This window comes from Petaurus breviceps, unplaced genomic scaffold (assembly GCF_028583685.1).
Source record: "Petaurus breviceps papuanus isolate PSGF00001 unplaced genomic scaffold, PetGlider_PUasm1.0 188, whole genome shotgun sequence".
In the NCBI taxonomy this organism is placed as follows: domain Eukaryota; kingdom Metazoa; phylum Chordata; class Mammalia; order Diprotodontia; family Petauridae; genus Petaurus; species Petaurus breviceps.
The window spans coordinates 22,803,396-22,822,600 of record NW_027185804.1 but is presented as its reverse complement, the minus strand read 5'-3'; positions in this window follow the sequence as shown (position 1 = coordinate 22,822,600).

The window sequence follows — 19,205 nt, the reverse complement described above, 5'->3', positions numbered from 1 at the left end:
CTATAGTATGACAATATTCAATGCAATCCTATAATAATAATATAATTATAGTCCGGATGGTGACTGATACTAAAACAGCATTGCAAAATTCCTTTCACAAAGCAGCACATACTTGGGCTTCATTTTCTGCCAGGAATAGTACTTATAGGGAGGGAACGTGCTATCTCTGGCACAAGGAGTTCTGCTCAAAGTTTAGAGAGAAGGAAATGTCTTTATACTTCAGTGACTAGAATGAAAACACTTGTGGAAAAGATAAAAAACAAAAGGTCTGAGGAGTGTATGTTACCAAAGAGTGGGAGGAGAGGTGGTTGGTTAGAGATGTTTGCCAATGATGTCATAAATTTGAGTCCCATGTGGGTCAGCCAATTTTATTCAGTTCCTACATCTATGAAATGTATCCCTAAGCCCTGCAATCTGGCCTACAAACTTGTCAAATCAACAAGCAATCAATTCATCAATTAATGTTCTAAGCACTTGCAATACAAAGATAAAAATGGGAAAGTTCTTGCCTTCAAGGAGCTTATATCCTCATGGTAGGCCTAGTTAGAGAGGGTGAATGGGTAGGAGCAAATCACTCACCACTACTCCAATATGCTTTTGGGTCTGTGAGCTCACAAATTAGGAAATTCCCACAAATGTGGGAAGGTACAACTCTTGTTTATGTCTTCCCATAGATTCACTGCCAGAGGTTCTCTCAACATGCTAGGGGCTCTTCCACAAAGCTGCCCAGTTAACTTGGGGTTTTCTGGCTAGATTCCTTCCTTCCTTGATTGATTGATTCCTTCCTTCCTTCCTTCCTTCCTTCCTTCCTTCCTTCCTTCCTTCCTCCCTCCCTCCCTTCCTCCCTCCCTCCCTTCCTTCCCTCCCTCCCTTCCTTCCCTCCTCCCTCCCTCCTTCCTCCCTTCCTCCCTTCCTTCCCCCCTCCCTTCTTTCCTTCCTTCCTTCCTTCCTTCCTCCCTTCCTTCCTTCCTTCCTTCCTTCCTTCCTTCCTTCCTTCCCTCCTTCCTTCCTTCCTTCCTTCCTTCCTTCCTTCCTTCCTTCCTTCCTTCCTTCCTTCCTTCCTTCCTTCCTTCCTTCCCTTCTCTCTCTCTTTTCTCAAGACCAAACCTAAAATCCATTTCACTCTTGAGCTCATAGATTGGACCACAATAGGTCCTTACCCAAGCACCACTTAATGGCTATATTTTGGGCCCTCCTGGCTCAGAGTGAATGCCAATAGTAACTATTTCTCTTTTGACCAGCGACCCTGAGGGTTTTCTCCTCCCAGTTTGATTCTTTTTTTTTTTAATTAAAGGGACCATCCCTTGCCTCACTTCTTTAAGAGGCCTATTCACTGAATGGGTGTTACCTCACTCAAAGTGAGAACCTGAAAAAGTCTTAGCCTAAAAGTGCCTGAGTCTCCCATTGCATCCTGGGCTGCCTCCATTTGTCTTAATGAATATCTGGCCTTTGGGTCTAGATGACTCTGGAGGAGAAAGTGAGACTGGTGACCTTGCACAGCCCTCCCTCACTCAAATCAAAGTCAACTGCTAATCATGTCATCATTTCCCTGATGTCATGGTCCTCTTTGAGAAGGACAAACACAATCTGTGAACCCTGCTCACACCCATAATGTGCCTCTCCATTGCCTCCTTAGTGGTACTAATTTTTAGTTCTTCAGCAGCTATAATGTTCCCTGATTCACAGTCAAATAATGAGGTACAATATTGTTGTTAAAAAAATAGGCCTTTATTTCTGGGAGAAATTTGGGATTACTAACAGAGCTTTGTAATTTCCTGAAAGAAGAATTCCAGTTGACTTTCCTTCTCCTGTTTGATGTATAATACAGTTCATTGCCCATTTTCACTGTCTGTCCAAGACATATGTCCTGATAGACAAACTCTAAAGTTTGTCCACCTAACTGCATGTTATAATCTAGACAATGCGAATTCATCATCATGAATTGTCTTTGTAATGAAGTTTTATACATAGAATGATAACACAGTTAAAATGTACATGTTGCTATCCCTAGTTAGCCCTCTTAATCTTATGAACCAACATAATTTAAAGAATAAAGACCATTTTTAAATGTATGGTAACAAAGGAATAATGGAACACCACCATCTCAGAAGTATTACAATTGAAAGCAGCCCAAAGAGTTATGGAAAGATGCCTGGTGGGTACAAGTGAGCTACAGCACATTAATGAAGATAATTCTTTTACAGAAAGTAATTTAAAGGATATCATTAAAGGCATGTATGACTGTTAAAAAAAAAAGGTACAAGGAGGGTATTATTACATAGTGAGAGGGTGTAGCAGCAAGCACTCTAGCATCCCCAGGGTGGCTGCCAACACAGGTTCTTAGATCTGCTTTTCTAAAGGAAAGCAACTCAAAATGGGTTAAGAATCTTACTTTAATCAAACATATGTCATTTACCTAGTTCAGGGGGAAAAGATCAGCACCCCGAACTTCAGAGAATACAAACAAGTTATAAGCAGACAGAGAAACAATTCAGCAGACAGGCTTCCAACTGTCTGACCATTACATCCATACAGTTACCAGAGAGGGAAGCACCAACATCTGGGTTTTCAAAGCCCAGGGGCTCAACAGCTGCCCAGAGTTTTGTCTGGTCAAATCACAACATTTCTCAAAGTGAGCCCCAAAACAAAGCTTCACATCAGGGTTTATAGAGCCTTCTCCTGGCTCAGAGAATGTCACAACCCTCTCGACCCACTGCCCAATCACAGAGCACCAAGGTGTGGGCATTCCTGAAAACCAAGCCTCCAGCCACAGGTTCCAGGTGCGCTTAAGCCTATCAAAGGGCCTAGGGGCAGGGAAGATCTTAAATTCCCATTCCCATAACAGAGGGATGGATAATAGATGGGACAGCCCAGTGATGCTGGTCTCAGAGAGATATTAAAAGAACTAGGGGAAAAGTCTCAACCATTTGGGTAGATGCCCTATGGAGCAGTGATGTTTAACTCAAATAGAAATAGGGGCCACTTATGTGTATATAAAGATCCCTTTGAGACACATATTGATTTAGTCTTAAAATATAATGTTATCTATGTTTTATTATATTTTATTTATTTTATTAAATATTTCCAAACTACATTTTAATCTGCTTGGGCCGTGGGTTGGACACTTGTATTACCCAGGGCCTCACTTAGGGAGGATGATACAGACAAGACATGGGCCTTACAATGATCCTCATGCAATATACTCCTTGCATTTTCGCGGTCCCCCATCCCCATGCCTGGGATAATCTCCCTCCTCATTCCTACTTCTTGGCTTCTGTTAGAGACTGTCTCAAAGTCTCAGCCAAAATCTCAACATTCTGCAAGAAGCCTTTCCTGATCTATCTTAATTCTAGAGCTTTTCCTCTGAGATTATATCCAATTTTTCTTGTACATATTTTGTTTGTATATAGCTGTTTACATGTTTTTTCTCCCACTATATTGTGAGCTCTTTGAGTTCAGGGACTGGTTTTCCATTTGTATCAGAGTGCCTGGAATATAACAGAAGTTTAATAAATGCTTGTTAACTTGACAAGAATGCATTAGATGAAAAGGCATGGATGGGGGCAGCTAGGTGGCGCAGTGAATAAAGCACTGGTCCTGGAATCAGGAGTTCAAATCCTGCCTCAGACACTTGACACATTACTAGCCGTGTGACCTTGGGCAAGTCACTCAACCCCAATTGCCCTCCAAAAAGCAAAAAAAAAAAAAATTCTTGTAATATGACAAAAACAGAAAAGCATGGTGAGAGGTATATAAACTGATACAAAATGAAGTAAGCAGAATCAGGAAAAACAATATACATAACAACAACCTAAATGGAAGGAACAAGAAAATAATTGAAACTGAATGCTATATAATTATAGTGCCCAAGCTTGGCACAAAGACAAGGTAGAAGTAGGCACCCTCCCCCCGCCCCAGTTCTTTGAAGATGTGGAAGACTATGTTTGTGGAGCACTGTATATAGCGTCAGACTTTTTCAATGTTGTTTCAGTGTTGGTTAGTTGTGCTACATTTTTTTCTCTTTTTCATTTTTTTCTCTGTGATGATTCTCTGAGAGGGACAAAGGGAAGGAACATAATGGGAAATGTAGGTCAAGTACAAATAAAAGACACAATAATCTTTTTAAATGTTTGTTTAAGTTGAAATAAATCAAATTACACAAGTGGAAAAAATATCCACACTAAGGAGATTCCAGATGCACTGAAGTAAGCTGGAATTTAAAAAGTGATTTAAAAAAAAAAAAATCAATTCTCAGTCATTCAAACCCAACCCTAGCCATGGCGCATTGCAGTTTCAGCATTCATGGGAGAGTACCAACCATTTTGGAGTATATTTTAAAACACTTTAAAAATAGACCCTCAAACTTATATTTTGGTTCCTTTCACATGAGCTTTTAAAAATATTCGCCCTTCCCTCCGCAGAGCTCCAGTCATGTGTTTGTTCACTTGCTGGTCTTTTTTGTAAAACAGACCAAATATAAAAAGCAGACAGAAAACTGAACTGCTGGGGTGGGGAGCTGGAGGAGACTTGGTGTGCTGTTTCTATGTATAGAGGTACGCCCCGTACTTGCTAAGAATTTTACTTAGGACCGATTTCATGTATGCCTTATGGGCGCCTTTTAAAAACTAGAAATGGAGATATTCAAAGAATGTTCCTCATGAATCTCAGTAATCTTGAGTTGGACAGCAGCTACTTGGGTATCAGGAGTGCTTCCCCAAACATTTTAGCTCCCAAACAAAGGTCTAAAATTGACATACATAGTAAAAAAAAAAAAACCCACATATTTGGTGGCTATTGAGATGATTGATTAGGGAAGCTGGATATTTTTCAAGATGGCTTGATTATGGAGGCACAATAGACAGAAAGTTGGACCTGGAGTCGCAGACACTTACTAGCCACATGACCCTTAGTCTGTCTGCCCCGGTTTCCTCAACTGTAAAATGAGGGTGATAATAGCACCAACCTCCCAAAATTGTGAAGACCAAATGAGTTCTAAAGGGTTTCATGTAGTGCCGGACACAAAGAAGATGCTTAATAAATGTTGTTTCCTTTCATCCTACTCTGACTATACAAATCAGTCACAATTTGTGTGAATAATTTATCCCCTGAAATAGTTGCATGTATTCCAATTTGTACTTTTCAAAATTATAATTACATCAAATATGGTCATTGGTTCCATCTCAATGGAAACATATAATGCAAATAGTGCAAATTCAAATAACATGATTCACACTCAGGAACTAGCCGTATAATAAAGTTAATTATAGCCTCTTATATGTCTAGGAAACCTCAGTTTCTATAGGAAGCCTTTCCCCATTGCCTCACTTATTAGTGCTTTCCTCCCCATTTATTCGCACATATTTTGAATTTACTTATCTATGTACCTGTAGTTTCCCCTTTCCCCACCCCAATAGAATGTAGACATCTTGAGGATAAGAGACTTTAATTTTTTTTGTCTGACCTCAGCACCTAGCACAGTTCCTAGAACACAGTAAGCATTTAATAGATGCTTTTTGAATTGAATCAAACTGAGTTGGGTAGAATAACAAAATGCTCCCTTGGATTTTGAGAAGGGAAGCTATCTTAAACTATTTGGCAAATATATTCAGATTGGGTTCTAGCATTTTGAACAGGCATATATGTGTGTGTGTGTGTATACGTGTATAAGTGTGTGTGTGTATATATGTGAGTGTATATGTGTGTGTGTATACATATATATATTTTCCTCCTTATAACCAATCTAGCTTGCTTAGGTCCTTGGTGGAGGCTATGTTAGTCTGCCACCTGGAGGAGTAGTGAAAACATTACAAAAGGCAAATTTCTTATCCTAAAATCACTGTGATGAAATTTTTTCCTAAGTATAGTCATAGTCTATGAGTTGTTCTGTTACAGATATTGAATGACACATGCAAATAGTAGCTGTGAGGTCTGGTTGGAAATGCTCATCCAGTAGCAATATGAAACTCCCTTAGAAAGGATTATTCTCTCTCAGCATGCCATCCCTATTATTTCCATCTATATTTCTTATTCCCCCAGGAGTTCCTTCAGGAGCTATTTTAGAACTGAATGAATATTACTGATGGAGTTGAATAGACAAAGACTTCTGTACCTCAAAGGTCTGGGATGTCAATGATTTGGGCTTTCTTCTACCTTTCAGATTTTAGTCCCTCTTCAAATCAGCAAATAGTCATCAAGAGTTGCTTTGGCTTGAGAAATTCATCCACCTGAGGCAAATATGAGGATGAACCTCTCCACGTTCAACTAGGTTGTTCCCCCAATAATAGACCCTTAGTCTGTCCCTGCCCAGCCCTATGCTCAAAGCCTTTCCAAATTGGAAAGACCTACCACAATTTATGTTCCTCTCACCTTGGAGAGTACAGTGTCAACTCTCTGCTGTGAGAAGGCATCAGAGGAAGAAGACAGATTATCGAGTGCTAAGTAAAGGTATAGAGAAATGAACTAAGAGAAGAATCAGGCTTAATTTAATTGATCAATTGTACCAGCTGGGAACCTTCCCAGGGAGTTCTGTCTTTGTATCCCTGACACATAGTAGATGTTTATTAAAAGCTTATTGATTTTTGTGTTCCCCCACTCTATTCGTTCTACACTCCAGTTGTACTGCGTGAACAAACACAGGTCTAGTCCAGTTATCCCTTCCACATTGCAACTTTCCCCATAGAGGTTTTGATATATTGGGTCCAATATATTGCAGGTCGGCAGAAGAAATTAAAGGGGAATTTGGGGGGAGTTTTGTGGAAGTCACAGACTACACTTACAGGCCAGCAGATGATGGAAAAGGTTTAGAAACTCAGAAATGCAGAAAATATATGGATAGTATTAAATAACATCAGCATACTTTATCTTTTAATACTAAAATAATTCAGACTTCTTCTCTGGTATGAAGAGACAGCCAAAAAAAAATTTACACAGATTTTCCAGATCTCAGGGGCACTGCAACCCCTAACTCCTGTGATATGGAAGGTTTAACTTTACTGAGGATGCATAGGGCTCTTGTCTAGTTCTTCCCCTTTTAAACCAACTAACTTTGGAATGTCATTCTAGTTTTCTGAGACTGTTCATCAAAAAAGTGAGGGCCTGGAACAAAATAATAATAGCAAAAACAACAATAATAAATAAATCACATTTATATAGCACTACAAGATTTGCACAACACTTTCATCACAACAATCCTAGGAGATAGATAGTATAATTAATATTTTCCCCATTTTACTGATCATGAAACAGAGGCTCTGAGGGGTTAGTTGACTTGCCCATTGATGAAAAATGTGAACCTAGGCCTCCTAAAGTCAAAGTGTAGCACTTCATCCACTGGCCCCTTAGAACTATAGAAGTACGTAATATCAATTTGGTACAAGAATTAGAGATTTCAAGTCTGGAAAGACCAATGCAAGTCATAAGTATAGTCAAAAATTAGACTAATCCTTTGCATAGCCTAGAAGTATCTAATGAGATCATTCATTTTGTGATTAGTTAGCACAAAAAACTGGTCAAACTCAGGCTATTGAAATTGAAATTTGCAAGGATTCAACCATTCTGGAAAGCAATGGAACTATGTCCAAAGGGCTATAAATCCATGCATACCCTTTGATTCAGCAATACACTACTAGATCTGTATCCCAAAGAGGTAATAAAAAAAAAAAAAGGAAAAGGACCTACATGTGCAAAAATATTTATAGCAGCCCTTTTTGAGATGGTAAAATATTGGAAATTGAGGGGATGCCCATCAATTGGGGAATGGCTAAACAAGTTGTGGTATATGAATGTGATGGAGTATTATTGTGCAATAAGAAATGATGAACAGGCAGATTTCAGAAAATCCTGGAAAGACTTGTACAAACTGATGCAAAGTGAAATTGAGCAGAACCAAGAAAACATTGTACACCTATCAGGAGCATTGATGATCAACTATGAATGAATGACTCTGCTCTTCTCAGCAACCCAATGATCCAAGACAAGCACAAAGGATTCACAAAGGGAAATGCTATCCAAATCCAGAAGAAGAACTAATGGATTCTGAATGTAGATCAAAGCATTTTTTATTCTTTCTTGTGTTTTTTTAAAATCTATTTCTTCTTTTACAACTATCACTAATATGAAAATATGTTTTACATGATAGGACATGTATAAACTATATCAAACTGCTTACCATTTTCAGAAGAGGGGAGGAGATGGAGGGAGGGAAGGAGGGGAAAAATTTGCAACTCCAAATCTTGTAAAAATGAACGCTAGATTTTTTTTCTTGATATGTGACTGAGAAAAAAAATAAAATACTATTAAAAAAGAAATTGGCAAGAATTTGTAACTATGGGCATGCAAATTGTCTTCTATTAATTTACTGATTTACAAATCTATCCCTTTCAATAATAATAATAGTAAATAAGATTTAAATAGAGCTTATTAAGTGGCATTATGCCAACTACTTTGCAATTATTATTTCATTGATTCTCATAACAACCCTAAAAGGTAGATACTATCATTATCCCTGTTTTACAGATGAGGAAACTGAAGCAAATAAAGGTTAAGTAACTTGCCCAAGCTCATCCAGCTAGGAGGTCTCTGAGGTGACATTTGAACTCAGGTCTTCCTGATTCAGGGCCTGTACTCTATCCTTTATGCCAGTTAAAATATACATTCCTTGACCATGAGTACTGTTTTCTTTTTTTTGTTTGTTTTTGTACTTTAGTGCTTAGCAACAGTACAGTCGTTAGTCACAGGCACTTAATAAACGTTTCCTAAACTGAATTATGCAAATCATCTGGCTAAAAGTATTTAAAGAGACAGTCTAGCATTTGAAAGAATTTTTCAAAGAAACAAACTCGATTTGATGCTTACTATATACAAAGAACTATGCTAAGGACTAGAGATAGGAGTCAAAAATGAAGCTGGTCTGCTCTCAGGGAGCTCACATTCTAATGTGGGATAAAATGCATATGGAAGGTTTCAGCAGCAATTCAGATGGGAAAATCCCATGATCCTCCAGGTACAGCAGCAAAGCAGGTGGTGATGGTTCTTCATTGACACCAAGTATATTTAAATCTTAAATAAAACTCACATTAACATTCAATTGTACAGAGAGAATATTTTAAGTTTTCCATAGCATTCCACAGTTGCTTTAAAAATAGTGAAAGGGTAATAGAAAACGCACTGGTGGAAAATTGTTCCTCTTCTTTGGAATTCCTCTGAATAGTTTGGTGATAAATCATATAGAATGTGGGATTCTTTTTTCATCTTTCTTTTCCTTTCTTTTTTACTTTAGGCTAAATACTAAAGTGACTCATGCCTATGCATGAAACAAATGTAAATACCAGGAGGGCGGATTCCCTAAAGGGAAAAATCATCTGCAACATTTAAAGCAAAGAACATTTTAGAAAATTATTTTAGGCATTTAGTATTAGCAAAACATTCTTCAGAGTCTAGAGTTAGGTGCCAAAAATCCTGACCTGAGCAGGTCCTGCTGATGTAATGTAGGACCATGGGCTGCATCTACATGATTCCTCAGCAGGGTATAGCCTTCTGGGGGCTAGAAACATTTAAAAGCCAAGGCCTTGACTACTAGGTGAAGAGGTGATTAAACAAATAATCTTTGCACTCCTTCAGGGCAGCCAGGCAATGCAGTAGATAAATCACTGGGCTTGGAATCAGGAAGACTCATCCTCCTGAATTCAAATCTGACCTCAGACAATTACTAGCTGTGTGACCCTAGGCAAGTCATTTTACCCTGTTTGACTCAGTTTCCTCATTGGTAAAATGAGCTGAAGAAGGAAATGGCAAACCCCTCCAGGAGCTTTGCCAAGAAAACCCCATTTGGGGTCACAGAGAGTGAGACATGAATGAAACAACGACAAGTGCCATTGGAGTCTGACTCTGTACCTATTGTTGATTTCTCTTTTCCTAGTTAACAATTTGGTTTAACAGACACTGGCCACTCCACTGTTCTAGTAACAAAACATTACATCTCTTTCTTCTGGGCATTCTTCCTGGCTATCCCCCATGCCTGGAACGCTCTCCCTCCTCCATTCTGAATATTGACCTCCTGGCTTTCCTTTAAGTCCTAACTGAAATCCCACCTTGTTAATTCTATACAAAAAAAAAAAACACCCTGATAAAACCATTTTAAAAGGGCAGATTGTAGAGGAAAAAAATATTGAAATATCAAACTTTTAGCCTGACACCCAAAATCTACACCTTGTAGATGATATAAATGATATAAACTTATGAGATCAACAATTTTCATCCAATGGATAAAACGATAAAGCATGAAAGGCAGAAAGCTGTGTGTGAAAGAAGAAAGGGATTTGCAGTCAACTAAAATTGTTCATTACTCTCTAGCTCACTAGAAAGAAATATCAAAATGGTTTTTGATGCCTGGTGTGGTGGCAAGATCATGCCCTTAGCTTTGTTTATGATAAAGCACAAGACAATGGAGCGAGTAAAGTAGAACAGAGCTGTTGGAAATTTAGAAAATTGAAGATAAATCAGTTTGAGCAGGTAGCTGGGTCAGAAGACAATATGGGGGAATGAATGTGAAGGCAGAAGGAAATCCAAGTGAGAACTCTAATCATCAATTTCATTTTGGGTGGATGGGATATGGTTTCTAAGACCAGACAGAGGCAGTCAACCCACCACTGTGTGGCTAGTAGGAGCAGGTATGGGCCTAGAATCTCAGTGATGATATCAACATGCTGATAACTCTGATGATGATGATGATGCATTGACACATGTGGATATTTGATTGACACCCTCCTGAGGCTGTAGTGGTCTTTGCATAGGGAAAAAAGTATGGATGAGAAGGTGGTATAAGCTGAACTAGAGTCTCAACAGGATAGTGTGTGTGTGTATGTGTGTGTGTGTATGCACGCGCGCGTTTTCTGGCATGTGTATGGGTTTGTGTCAGTAGGAATAGACAATAGACAGGGAGTCATTGAATCAGTCACTCACCACACCCCATTTAAAGTAACTACCTTTGTCAGAGAAGAACCTTTCCATTGATTCAATCAACACCTATATGAACTATATGCATATAAGGCCTAGAAGCCAATAGTGAACCAGTCAATCAATCAAGGGCTAGGATGAGAATTTCTGAAAGTCACTGGATGAAATCAAGTGATGCTGTTCAGTGTATTTGATTGGCTGAAGGAACTCAGTCATACCATGTGGATCTTCTATAAAACAGCAATTCAATTCAGAACCCAAGTATTCAAGTGCTTAGCAGGCTGAGGAGGGAGCAGTCCCAGTTAAATATTTGAGAGGGAATCATTAGAAAGGGAAGAGGAGGGAATAATCATTTATTAAGCACTAGCTGGAGGGACCCGGGCAAGTCACTCAACCTTTGCTTGACTTAATCCACTGGAGAAGGAAATGGCAAACCATTCCAGTATCTTTGCCAAGAACACCCCATGTAAATTAAAGCACATTCATACGTTGCTAGAGGTGTTGAAATTTTTTGGCAATTTTTTAGGTCCTTAGATTTGGAGCTAGAAATAACCTATTAAATCATTTAGAGCAACCCCTTCATTTTACAGATGTGGACACTGAGGCTGAAAGAAGTTAAGTGATTTTCCTGAGGTCAAGAATATATTTAGTAGTAGACCTGGGATGTGTATCTAGATCCTCTGAGTGGAAAATCGTTTGGTAATTTACAACAGGAAAATTGATTGTACTTGTTGCGAATATACCCTAACGGTGTAGTTGAAAAGAAAAAAAAAAAGAACTATCTCTAGAGCTATTTATAGCTTCATTATTAATAACATTGAGAAATTGGAAACAACTTGAAATAATGGTTGGTTGAGGAAAAACTAAATAAATTGAGACAGATCATTATAATGGAGCATGATACATATAAAATGATGCAAAAATAAAGAAAACAGGAAAAATTACATACAAATTGGTTATGTAAAAAAATCCATCCCATGTATATGCATAAGGATGAAAAAAAAATTGGCAGGGGAAATAATGAGCAAATTGTCTCAATTCTTTTATTATCTTTGTGCAGGCATTCTTCCCTGGCCTGTAATACTCAATCTCCCTCCTCACCTCTGTCTCTTAGAATGTTTCCCATCCAGGTTCAACTCAGGAGTCACCTCCTACCCTAGCAAGGGGGCAAATATCCTCAGGCTACAAAGAAAACAGATGAGTAGGGGTGACTAGGTGTTGCAGTGAATAGAGCACCGGCCCTGGAGTCAAAAGGACCTGAATTCAAATCCGCCCTCAGACATTTAACACACACACAAAAACTAGTCGTGTGACCTTGGGCAAGTCACTTAATCCCAATTGCCCTCCAAAAAGAAAAAAAAAACAGATGAGTAGAGGGAAAATCTGAAGCAAATTGATGAAGTCCAGTTTGGTAAATAGCTGCAATCCAGGGGTTTATTCTATCTTAGATTTTCTCTTTGCTGATAAGGTGTCAATTGATGGCCCAACTGTTGCTTCCCAGGGAAGATTGCAGATTAGACAGAGAAGAAGACAGAAATACTAAGACCCCTATGTCTGTGTGTGTGTGTGTGTGAATTGACTCCTTGGTAGTCAATGCCCCCCCCATTATATTGCATTAATTTTGCATATATTCTATATTTACTTATGTGTATATGTTGATAACCCCAAAACAAAAGCTTCTCAAGAGCAGGGGCTATTTTTTTTGTTCTTTTATCTTTAGAGCTTAGCACTTAGTAAGTATTTTAAAAGTACATATTATAAATAATTTTCAATATTTTCATATGGATTTGTCATTTTATGTCCATAATGAAACCTAATTTATTTTTATTTTAAACTCTCTAGAGTACCCAAAACACTAAGTCTCTGATGGCTTTTGTAATATGTTGATATGTTGACACATATCACATTATGTATGATGCTTTAATATGCAATATTATTTAATATACAATATGTTGATACTTTGAATCATAGTGCATGGTACATGGCAAGTAAGAGCTTAATAAAATCTTGTTGACTGACTGAGAAACTGAAGGACCCCTGTCTGTGTGTGTGTGTGTGTGTGTGTGTGAGAGAGACACCTGCCAAGGTTGCAGTCTCTCTATATTTTCTTAACTAATGCCATTCTTAGCTACATCATTCTGTGAGTTCTCCATAAAGGGCATCTCCAACCTGTTAGTGGTATCTCTCTTTTTTTTTTTAAGCAATCGGGGTTAAGTAACTTGCTCAAGGTTACATGGCCAGGTGTTTCTGGGTAGATGCTAAGTGTCTGAGCCCGGGATTCGATCCCCAGATCATCCCGACACTGGAGCTGGTGCTCTTACTCGCTGTGCTACCTGGCCGCCCCTAGTGGTATCTCTTTATGATAAAACTTTGTTTTGCACAAACAGGTTCCAACCAGAACCAGCCCAATACTGGAGAGCTTCTGAAGGAGAGCTCTCCTTCAGATGAAAAGAAATGACCTCTCCAACCACACACACACACACACACACACACACACACACACACACACACACACACACACACACATACACCTACCTCTTAATACTTCTTTCCTCATCTCTGTCCTCCCTGGGAAGCAACAGTTCCGAAGTCAATTCACACCTTATCAATAAACAGAGAATCTAAGATAGAATAAATCCCCAGATTGCAGTTACTTACCAAACTGGACTCTGTCACTTTGCTTCAGATTTTCCCTCTGCTCGTCTGTTTTCTTTGTCGCCTGAGGATCTTTGCCCCTTTTCTAGGAAATAAACTTCATTTTCCTCTTTTAAAAAAAATGCTTAAATTTGAGCAAAGTTGAAAGTAGACTGGCCACCAGGCAGGTGACTTGGTCACAGACTGACTGCTGAAGGATGGCAAGTTACAGGCTGGGTGGGTGGCCCCTTGGAGGAAATCACTGATCTTTGTTAATATTAAGGAGGGTATCATACTGGAAAATGATTGTTTTAAATACCATATTGGTCTGAATATAGAGTGGGTTTTTCCCCCAGGTCTGGCTTGTTTAAAACCTAAGTACAATCTATAATTGTGTTCTTGTTAAGATATAATAGAAAAAAGAGAACAGGGATGATTTTTAAAAATGAGGAAAATATCTTTCTTTGAATTGAAAGTGACATTAAAATATGAAGGTTTTACAGTAAATTTGTTATATTTTAATTTTCTGTAATTATTTTCAGTATGTATTTGCATATGTTCATATCTGTGTATACATACACATATGCGTGTGTATATGTGTGTATATACACATATACATAAATACATATATATGTGTATATATATATATATATATAATTTTTCCCCCTTTTAAAGAGCTCTAATTTTAGGGCTAGAGGATAATTTGAAGCAATATGCTTATGTAACACTTTGTAAGTAGAGAGCAGACTTAGTGTTCTTTTATAGATTTACATGTTGTTTTCAACATTTAGTTTCTATTTTGAGAGGCAGTGTGGGTTAGTCAATAGAAAGTAGGCCTCTGAATGAGGAAGACTTCGGCTCCACTCTTTCCTTTGCCATATATAGGCTCTGGGACCTTGGGCATATCTCCAAACTTCTCAATGCTCTAGGCAACTCTCTAAGACTACAAATTGCCATGAAGTTGTCAAGCTTCATTGTTTAAAATACTTTCCTTAATGGAAGTCCCTAACAAAGAGAAAAGATTCAAACTTTGTCCCTCCACCCCCAAAAAAGTAACATGTTAAGGTTGTTAGGGAGTCTGTGCTGTATTTTGCCCACATAGGTTATGTGTGTTTACATGGGTCTGTCTGAGTTTGGCTTGAAGGGAAACAGCTCTAGAATCTCTACCAGGGAAACTTTCGCTCCTGCCAGGAGGGTAGCAGGGGGTTGGGGTGTAATGTAATGCCAAGCAAAGGCAACTTCCCAAGGTTCAAAATACCAGCATAGGTGCTCTCCATTTTATTCAGTGACAAACCAAGAACAGAGAAGATCAAAACATGACATCATTCAAAATACAGCATTTACTAAGTGTGATTAAATAATCTCCAAGTACTACCCCACCCCAGGACCTTCCAATCATTCAATCAATTACAAAGTCCCTGTTCTAAATACTACTCCACCCCTAGGCTGTACCTTCATTTAGTCCACCACAAAGCCCCTCTTCTCAAATGGAGATTAGTTTCCAATCTAAGTAAAGTACATTCATTTGTTCAACCATAGAACACAAAAAGGTCAAAAGTTCTCCACCCCTGGATCACAATTGAATCTACCCCAGAGTTACATCAAGTTTAAGCACAGCACTTAATACCAAAATGGAGGTCTTTTCTTCATCTTGACACGAGGCAAGTTCTCAGCAATCTTAGTTCCTGGGGAGACAAGGCTTAGCAAGGCCACAAGATACATTGCCAGTCCCTTCATTAATTCATCCTCTGTCTGTAGAACAGTCCTAGAACCCCTGAAAACATTAGCAAAACCCTCTCCCAGGATTTCTGTAAACATACAACAAGAAAATCCTTCTTCAGGGCTTCTGAACCAACAGAAAGGTTCCCAGACCCCTGCAACAACAGCACTGTCCTTCACCAGTGGACAGTATTCACTCTGTCTGCAGGACAGTCTCCAGACCCCTGCAACAATAGCACTGTCCTTCACCAGTGGACAGTATTCACTCTCTGTCTGCAGGACAGTCTCAGGAACTCTTAGCCAACAGCCAGGTTCCAGGACTTCTTCAACAAAAGGACTGCCTTTCACCAGTGGACAAATCTGGCAAAACAACATCAAAACAGACAGACAAAGTACCAGCAAAACAGCCATGTCTCCTCAGTCCTTGGCAGCTCAGGGGGCAGGTCTCAAAAGTCCAGGGCAATTCAAAGTGGCCCTCAGCAATGCTTCTCAGTCTCTCTCTCTGCCTCCAAGAGGTGCTGCTTCCAAAAAGTTCTTCCGCCTCTCCAATCCCAGTTCAGGACTCTCTTTTCACATCAACAAGTCCATCCCACAGGTGGGATTAACAAGCTCTGGGTTTTAACACAATCAGTTTGAAAACCAAGCCAATACAGGGGGAACTTTAATTGCCATTACTATCACATTCCACCCCTCCAGGATCCTTGGCCTTACAATCTCAATCTAAATGGCCATGGATCCTGGAACAAATAGAGGCACTATCACATGGGGTCAGAGGGAAAAGGACCCATGTAGAAAAATATTTACAAAATATTTACAACAGCTGTTTTGGAAGTAACAAAGAACTGGAAGCTAAGGGGGTGTCCATTAGGTGTGTGGGGAGGGGGAGGTGTTGGAAGTGCAATAATAATGATATACATGAACACATTATAATAATTATTTAAATCATGGTATATGAATGTAAAAGAATATTAATGTTCCATAAAAAAATGAAGGAGCAGGTTCAGAGAAACCTGGAAAGATTTGTAGGAAGTGAGATTCTAGAACTATCTATGTCTCTAGCTAAGCCACATCTAGACAGATCCATATGAACACATATAACTTACATGGACAACACACACACACACATACACACACACACATACACACACCCTACACAGGCATTGCTTCTTTTGAGCTAGGATTCTATATTTTACAAAGCTGCATCATAAGTACAATAGTACAATCCAAAAAGCCTGTGGACACTTAAAAATACACCCAATAAAGTTACAGAATTGGCAATGAACGTTTTTACTTGCTTCTGGCAACATACAGGTCAAATACTCCCTGTATGAGTTACCACTAGAGAGCATACTTTGTAACCTAAAACAAACATCAGCGTCATTTTGGGAATGTGAAAAACCTAAGAATTTTTTTCTCTTGCTTGGTATCAAGGGTTGAAACACTGAGCTTTGGACTTAAAAAATAAATGGAGAAGAAAAAGGGTCAAGAAGATGAACTTGCTTCTCAATGTTTCAGTGATAAACTCATTACCAAAGAAAACATCACTGAGGTCAAGGTAAACTTTTAAAGGTTAAGCCTTCCAGAAAAGTACATAGCTATAGGTATTATGTAATGCAATCCCAAATTCTCCCCTGCACACAGTCAACATTTCAGTCCACCCCTTCAACCTGGTGTTTCCTGAGCTCTGTGCCCTTTCTCATTTCTCTGTGCTGTGGCACAAGCTATCCCTTTCTCCATGCCTTGGCAAAGGCTATCCCATATGCCTGGAATGCACTGTCTACTCACCTCTCTTTTGTAGAATCCCTTAGTTTTCTTCAAGGCTCAAATCAGGTTGAACCTCTTTTTGGTAGGGCTCCGTGAACTTGTTTAAAAATTTTTTTTTCTATAACAGCATTTTGATATAATTTGTTTCCCTTGTAATGCTACGTATTAAAAACTTTATTCTAAAGTGTCCATATGTTTTACCAGATTGCTAGAGAGGTCCATCACACACACACACACAAATAAGAAAAGTTATAGAAAGCTTTTTCTGAGACTCCCGTTAGTACTTTTTCCCTCAACAAATTAGGTTATATGACTTATTTGTATAAATGTTCTATTCCCTCCCATACCCCTGCAATATAAATTCCTTATGGAAAAAGATTGGCTTTGTTTTTGTTTTTGTACCCAAAATAGGGGCATATGTAACAGGCCCTTAGTAAATGTTTATTGAATTGAATCCAGGATTTCAAAACAATTTTATTGAAAAGTTGGAAGTTGTTGGAGACCTCCCAGTTACAGTCAATAATTCTTAATTTGCAAATTGAGTTCTACCCATAATTAAATGTTAATTCAATTCATAAACATTTATTAATTGTGCCAGGAACTGTGCTAAGGATCACAGATACAAAAAGAGGCAAAAGACAGTCCCTGCCTTCAAGGCTTGCTCATGGAACTGTAAGTCTTACATTTATACAACTATGCTTAGCTAAACTGTCTGGAAGGAAAAGGGGGGAAAGCCCAGCCAAAGCTGACAGTAGTCATTGAATTTAATTATACCCAATCAAAGACTGAAAGATAGGCAAGTGCTACTGATAGTTTTGTTATCCAATTATAGGTTATTAACTGTGTAGGATGTTTAAAATTATGTGGGTTTAGACTTCAAGAAGTGTGTAAGCACAAATTATACTGCTTCTCTCTTGCTGCTATTTTAAGAAGCAATGCATCATTGCCAACATACACTACATATCTTAGGGGATCCTTGTACAACACAGAATGGCCTCTGCTCAGGTAAGAAAGTATGTCCTATAGAAAGGATAATAAACAAAATAAAATAAAACCATTGTATTAGTCGCAGTACTTGCAAGGGAGCTGAAGGTCCTTTAGGGAAGAGATACGGAGAGAGAAAACATTTATTGAGAGTGTATTATGTGCTAGAAACTGTGCTAAGTGCTGGTGATAGCAAATACAAATATGAAAAAGAGGGTAAAATTCTGATGCTGTATGTTTGAGAGTGCAAGTCAAAACAATTTTTTGTGAGATATTTCCCTTTATCCTTCCCCCTAAGATTGGACTGCTAGAGCCCAAGTTTAAAATGGGTTACAAATGCTTTGACTTGTGAAGGAAGTCACCGGTCCTTGACAGATTTATAGAGGAGTACCCGACTCTGCCCTTCCCTACACCCACTTCCAACATTAGCCCTAGATATGGCAGAGGGTCTTGATCGTCCAGCTAAGTTAGATTTCTGGAGCGATGAGGAGTAACTGGATATTTTGAGCAGAAGAGGACGTTAAGAAAATGAACCTGGCAGAGATGTATAGGGGTGGGTGGAGGTAGGAAGCAATGGTTATTTTAAAAGCTGGGAAACTTTGAAAACAGACTGTTTCAGCAATCCAGTCCTTTGGAGAAGAAAAAGTCCTTGTCCGTGATGAACCAGGAGAAACCCCTCGGTGAGAAGTTAAGTGACATGATTATAAGTCACTTATAACAGCAGTTGAATTTAGGTCTTCCCACAAAAAAAAAAAAAGGTTGAGATGACTCATTTAGGACTGGGAGGGCAAAAAGCATAGACGACCTTGAACTTGGCGGGGGCGGGAACAACCTAGCAACAACAGCCTTGGGGCAGTAGAAAGAGGGGAGTCGGGAGGCTGGGGTTCAAATCCTGGGTCTGGACCCCGGGCAGGCCGCTTTAACGGGGGTGGTGGACCAGTTCTAGAGCCGGTTGTTAAGAGGGACCCTTTACATGTCAGAAATAGACATACGCCCCAAATGAGGGCTTGATTTGTCTTGTGGGTTGTCTGGAGTTAAGAAAGAGATGGAGACTGTGGTTATAACGAGGATTAAATCCAAGGGAGTGTCAAGGGTACTTTTCTTTGTTCTGAAATCCGGTGGTTAATCCTTTACTAACACAGCCGGTCTGG